Source organism: Arachis stenosperma, chromosome 3, assembly GCF_014773155.1.
Source record: "Arachis stenosperma cultivar V10309 chromosome 3, arast.V10309.gnm1.PFL2, whole genome shotgun sequence".
NCBI classification, from domain to species: domain Eukaryota; kingdom Viridiplantae; phylum Streptophyta; class Magnoliopsida; order Fabales; family Fabaceae; genus Arachis; species Arachis stenosperma.
Genome location: NC_080379.1, coordinates 108,507,814 through 108,514,482, shown reverse-complemented (window position 1 = coordinate 108,514,482; position 6,669 = coordinate 108,507,814). Strand labels below are relative to the sequence as shown.

Below are 6,669 nucleotides of genomic sequence, written 5' to 3'. Positions count from 1 at the left end.
TCACTTTAGCCTTTTTTTTAGAACCTAAAATGACGTTATTTTAGTTCTAGCTTCAAAACCGTTTGGGTTCCAATTCAGTTACTCACCAGTTCTTGATTGATTTTCCAATTCTCAATCAATTTTTAAACTTGATGGTTTTTTACTATGGACCTAACCAAATTTGCGATCAACTCATGGTTCTACCAACCTATTCAAATTGGTTTTTAGAACCATGCTTATATATTTGATGTCAATCAATTCCAAAATGGTGACTAAAGATCGTCTCGCTTATAGTTAAAAAGATTTGGCTTCTCTAAAATTCTTAGTAAAGCAGAAACATGAAGGCTCCACTATTGTTGGAATCATTTAGTAAGTCTGTTACACACCAATGAAAATTATTGATGCAAGCAAAAGTGCTCAACACTTTCTTTTCTTATTTAATTAGATCATCCTCTAAACAATACTAGGTTCAAGGCTTGTTTAAACTTTGAATTTGAAAGCACATATCAGCAATCTATACTCTTGAGACCAACCAAACTCCTCTAAGAATGCCAACACAATCCCGTTAGACCAACCAAATCCAATCTGTATTTGCAACACAGTTACTAACCAATACATAGTCAGATTCACATGGCACAGATCATGAAAAAAAGTTTGCAAAAAGCAACTTCAATTTGTGATTTTATAAGCTATATTAATTAGGACATACCTGGGGTGTATATTCACCACGCCTCCATATTCTCCACACTTCTCCATGTCAAGATTTTTATGCATTACCCCCATTTTCTTGTAACTAACATAATTTCTTGTAACTGTTCGTATGCATGTTTGATTCTAAAATGTTTAGACTTGCTAATTTAAAATTAACAAGGGCTTGATACCATAATGATTAGGATAACCAATCATGCAGTTATATTCACTTGTTATTTTATGAAGATATCATATTAAGAATACCTTAGTAAAATGGCTCCATCCATAAACGAACAAAATTAAAAGCAATTACATTTTTATTCTGATACTTAGCTTCCCAAACATGAGCCACCTAAGAGTGTCGAAGAGATTAGCAATGCAGCAGAAGGCGATTGTTGAGCTAGTAATCGAGCCATTGCTTCTTGCTTGCACTCCAGAAAACAGAATTTATTGCCTTCTTGCTAGCATTAGAAAGTTCCATGAAGTGTTTTGCGGTGGTTTCGTCTCCAATAGCTTTTACAAAGAAGGCAATATTAAGTTCCATCTAGATCATTATGCATCACAGAATTAATGAGGTTTTGGACTCAAATTTTAGGTCTCATTTTAGTCAATTGGTCTATGACATACCCCAAGCAAATATGCATTCAAATCAACATGTATTACAGATGTTGTTGCTAATGTACTATAGTTGGCTGGGTCTTTGCATTAACACATGACATGGTTTCGTCAAAATATAAATATGTTGGTAAGAACTCAAAATAAGTTTTTTTCCCTTCCTTTTTGCCAAAAATCTTAATTTTATGTAATATAGTACCTTATCCATCTTGTATTGAAATTCCATCCTGATTCAACAGATGAAGCTATATCTTGGTAAAAATGTTGTTTTTCTGAAATATTTAAGAACTTGGAAGCATATTTCTTGTCCTGTGTCATGGAATTTGTTACCTAAAGTTAAAAGTTTGAATGAAATATCACTGCATCAATACCACAGTAGTTAACAAAGCGCACACACCATTGTGGACGACACTTGCCTGGGTATGTTCCACATTGCCTTATAGCAATTCAAGTTATGAGAATGTCCTTGAAAATCCACAATGGTCACTCTGTGTATATCTTAAAGATAAAATAAAAGGTAAAACTGTTACACTCATAAGGCTAAGAGGCATACACATAAAAGTATTCTATAAGCATAGTCGATAAATATAAGATGAAATCATAATACTTAAAAGGGGAGGCTAACTGTAAAATCATAATAAGGTTAGAGTTTCTCTTCTCGTTTGTAAGAGCAAGAATTATGATGACAAATTATTTTATTACATACAGTGTAGTGATAAAAATGACATGATATGCAAGAAAAATTTAGCATAATAGGACACATGGTGGACTATCCTTTTGCAACTAATTAGTGAGGTTAACGCACGCAAAAGTGATAGCATATAATTCAATGAATGGTAACTTTAGGAGACAATAACGTAAAATTACCTTATTTAACTTATCATCCAAAATTTCATATATGTAATATCCAAAATGACATACTAATTATATCTAGAATTACCCATTTATTCTAGCCATAATTAAGAAATGCAAAATAAAGTAAATTTGGGGTGCTTTGAGCTGAGTTTTTATTATCTACTACACATTTTTATTCAGCAAAAGCAAAAGGCATAATCCAAGTTTAAACTTAGACCAATCAACAAAAATTATGACAAATTTAGAAAGTACAACCATGTGGGTGCTTCTTTTGTGAAGCAATTTGTTCAAAAGATATTAATATGTCCTTACCTATTATTTTGCTAGAGATAGATCTTTCTAGGAATGGGAAAAGTTGTTACCTCCTGTTAGTGTAGTACTGTCTAGCCTCATTGAACACAAATTCATATTTTTCTATTAATGAAACAAGATTCATTACAATAGCAGTAGTAGTCTTATGCATTTTACTCACCGGCAAGCCCTTGCACTACTAAAAAATGAAAGCATTCTTATTCCTTATAATGCTCTGAAAAGAGAAAGAGAAATGGAAATAGAAGAAGAACTAACCGAATGACCCAATAAGAGTCCCAATAATAGACCTCACAAAAGCGTGAACCATTAAAAACAACAGGGTTTAGCAGGGGAAGTAGAGTTGCAGCTGCGGGTTCTTTTTGACTTCCCAGGTTACCTTACAGCTCAAGTTCCTCCAACGTGAATGAACCTTCAAAGCCCACGCCCTCACCTCTAGGTGCTTTACCTTTGTCAAAAACCTTTCTGGCTATGCAACAAAATAACATGGTTGCCAGTACACCAAATCATCCCCTGCGCCCTCAAAGTATCAGCACCTACACAGAAATTGCCCAATTAGAACTCAATCTTGGATGATTTTGGAATGCTTGGTGTGTCTCGGAGAGGGTGAACCTGAAGGGAAAGTCTAGGTAGGTTTTAGGATCAAAGTTGGAGTCCCCGGAGGTTTGGAGCGCCATTTCTTGGAACCGTTTGAGGAAAGAAACAAGAAGAGTGGATTACGTGACAAGGACGGAATAAGAAGAAGAAGAAGAAGCCATATCGGACGAAGCTACAACAAAGGATAGTGAGAGTAAGAAGGTGCACAATAGTAGGGGGAGGTGCACTACCATGTTGTTGGAGTCAACGCGAGATTGTTGACTCGTGAAATATGGTGAATGATGATGATATGAATATATATATATATATATATATATATATATATATATATATATATATGTTTGTGGATGAAAGAGACATAAACTATGGAAAAAGGAGAGAGAGAGAGAGAGAGCAAACCAAGGAAAAGAAGAAAGAAGTGTGATGCAAAGCGAGGAGGCCGACAACTTCAACGAAAAATGGTAGCTTTGAAATTGTGTAAAACCTAGGTAAATGATACATAATTAATTAATAATTAATAAATGAATTAAATGAGAGAAAAAAGGGTTAAGAATTTAACATTTATAATTCAGGAAAAATGTTGGTGAGAATCTAATATAGAAAAATTGAGCATGAAAATACAATTATTTTAGGAAAAAAGTGTACCGTTGTTAAAATTTATTGTACCGATTTAAATTTATCTGGTACTGTGAGTGACAAAAATTAAAACTTTGAAAATGATAAGGAAAAATAATTATATCATAAGCCTGAGTACTTATCTTAAAGGTTTTAGTCCAAAGTTGGGCCAAAGGGCTAAGAACTAGAGTTGGACCACACTTGGGTGCAAACCCACATTATTTAAATTCACACTTAACCCATTTCAACACCATTTCACCCATTTGAGAGAGAGAGGGGCAAATAGAAGAGAGAGAAACCCTAACTTCCATCACCTTCAAATTACCATAACTTTTGTTATGGAGCTCCGATTGACAAGCCGTTTGCAGCCACATGAAGCTTATATCCTCCTCTTCAATTCTATTGGTTTATATTGGTGAGTAACTCGAAATTCTAACTCCAGTTTTCATTTGAATCTGAATTCATGTTTTAAACTTGGGTGTTGAGGATTTTTGGTGATTTTGATGGATCCTATACCTTGTGTTTTTGGTGATTTCCATCACTAAATTTAGTGATTTAAGGTAAAGAAGTATAATCCCTTCATTATCCCTAATTATGTATGAATTCCTAGCTTGAAAAACATGTAATGTTAGTTTAATTAGATTTGGGTAGAGTTGCTTGATGATTTTGGGGCAAGATGGATTGCTTAATTTGAGTTTTTGCGGAATTTGGAGTTGGGCTTGCTTTTGGAGCACTTGCTGGAGGCTCGGTGGTGTCAATTGAGGCTTAGTTCCATCCGAAGTGGAAATCCAAGTGTTGAAAAACCTCCATCATTAAGGTGTGGGTCTTAATTTTGGATAGGCACTATGTAATACTATGTGAATGCCTAAATTAATTGCCCCTAGGATAGGATTAGATTAAAATTGGTTGCTGTTGTGATTAGTTGAATGGATGTATGTATGTGCTTGCTGATTCAATTTGGTTGAATTATTGTGGGTTGAATGGTATGAATGATTATGATGGTGATTGATGTGGAAATTAGGTCAAAGGCTATGATAGGGTTAGAAATCCTTTATATGATAAGTTCGGGTAAGTTTGATGGAGTGGAATAAGTGAATTTGCTGTGATTTGTGATTGTGATGGTAATATTGAATTTGGTATTTAATACGTGAAAGGTGTTTGATTTGGATAATTATTGAGATTGATGAGTGATGAATGAAAGGGTGTTGAAGGGATTGAATATGATTGAGTGTTGGCATTGAAATGGAGAAAAATGGTTTTTGGTTTCAAAAGGAATGATTTGAAGAAATGGTTAATTTTGAATATGCAGAATTTTGTGCAAAAACGGATTTTTAGCCAACTTCGACGAGCCATAACTTGGTGCTCGGAGCTTGGAATCGAGTGAAATTTATCTTAGATTAAAGCTAGTGAAAAGGTCTTTAAAATGGTTAAAGAATGAAGGAAAACAGAATTTTGTGAAGAAAGTTATGAGAGTTTGAAGATCAATATAAAAATGTAAATATGAGATTATGCAGAAAACTACAATTTATGGTATGCGTGCCTACGCACAGTATGGTGTGTGCGCAAAGCACAAAACAAGCATGAATACTCGTGCATACACACGCCAAGGAATTTTTCAAGTTGTGCGTAAGCACAGGGCTCATGCGTACGCACAAGCTGGGAAGCCCTTCGGATTTGTGTATATGCACAAGGGTAGTGCGTACGCACAAGTCCTGTTTTCTGTTTTTGACTATTTGGTTTTTCAGGCAAGCTGGTAAACTTCTGTAACCCCTACTTAAGGTCCGAGAACTAGTTTTTAGACTCTAGAAAGTGTGATAGTATATTGAAGGCTAATTTGAAGTAATTCCCAGATAACCACTTGGTGAACTGGATGAAATCATTGGGAGATGGTAGTTTATCCTGCCTACAGTGAGGACGGAGGTTCCCACTCACATGAATGGGGGTTTATGGATTCAAAGCGATGAAATGGATAACTAATTGGGGTTAATGAGTTAAATCACTTATGAATCTACTTAAGAACACTGATAATGATTGATTATGGCTAAATGGCTGGATTGCCAAAGTTTGGGTGATATCCCGCTTATGTATGATTGAATATCTATTTATGGCGAGGTCTGGGTGTTATCCTGCTTGCGTACTGATTTGTTTCTGCTTTGGCACCTTCACCGGCCAAAGACAGAGGCCTCATCCTACTTGTTCTGTGATTGCATTGTAGTTGTGGGGATAAAGATTTTATCCCGCTCACGGTAAGGGTGGTGGTTTCATCTTGCTCACGAGTTAATAGAAGTGAACTAATTGGTAAAGAATTGGGGTTAATAAATCTAATAACTTGTGAATTTTCTCAAAGATTATGAATATGATTGAATGCCAGGGTATGATGCAAGCACTGTAGCTTTTTCCTACTTGCTCCCAGTTAATATTTGAGGCACCTAGGTAAGATACAAGAGTTGTGGCTTTGTTCCACTTGCTTCGGGTTAAGTGGTTAAACACCCGTTTGGGTAAGACGCAAGGGTGGTGTGTAACGACCCAACTTTTAGCACGTCATGACTAATGCTAGCTGTCAGGCGCTACTACACAGCTTTCCCTAGAGACTCTGGACCTTATATTATATATATACATATGAACCTGTAGCGCTAATCGAGATCACGTGTCAGAAATATAGATATAATGAAATAGGTGATAGATAAATAGATAATATATACATAAAGTATAAAAAATACAGAAAATATAGTAATATTATACATATATGTCTGAAGGCTCATTTAGTACATCATAATTCCCACAAGGTTACGTCATTGCTTATTCATGAAAATATTTACAGACTCTATATTTATACTAACAGGCCTCGACTCACAAGAGTCACTCTAGTCTGGGACCTATTCTAACTTGTTTATATAGGTATTTACAAAAGCACCTAGCCCTCTAAAAGTCTATACAAAGAGAGGGCAAAGACAACTACTACTACTGCTACTATTATAACTACTGCTGGTCATCGATCCCTGGTAGCTG

At 35.3% G+C, this 6,669-nt stretch overlaps 1 pseudogene; it reads right to left on the bottom strand.

Moving 5' to 3' along the window:
• Window positions 1–934: 934 nt before the first annotated feature.
• Window positions 935–2,228, bottom strand: LOC130966566 (trehalase-like; annotated as a pseudogene).
• Window positions 2,229–6,669: the final 4,441 nt, after the last annotated feature.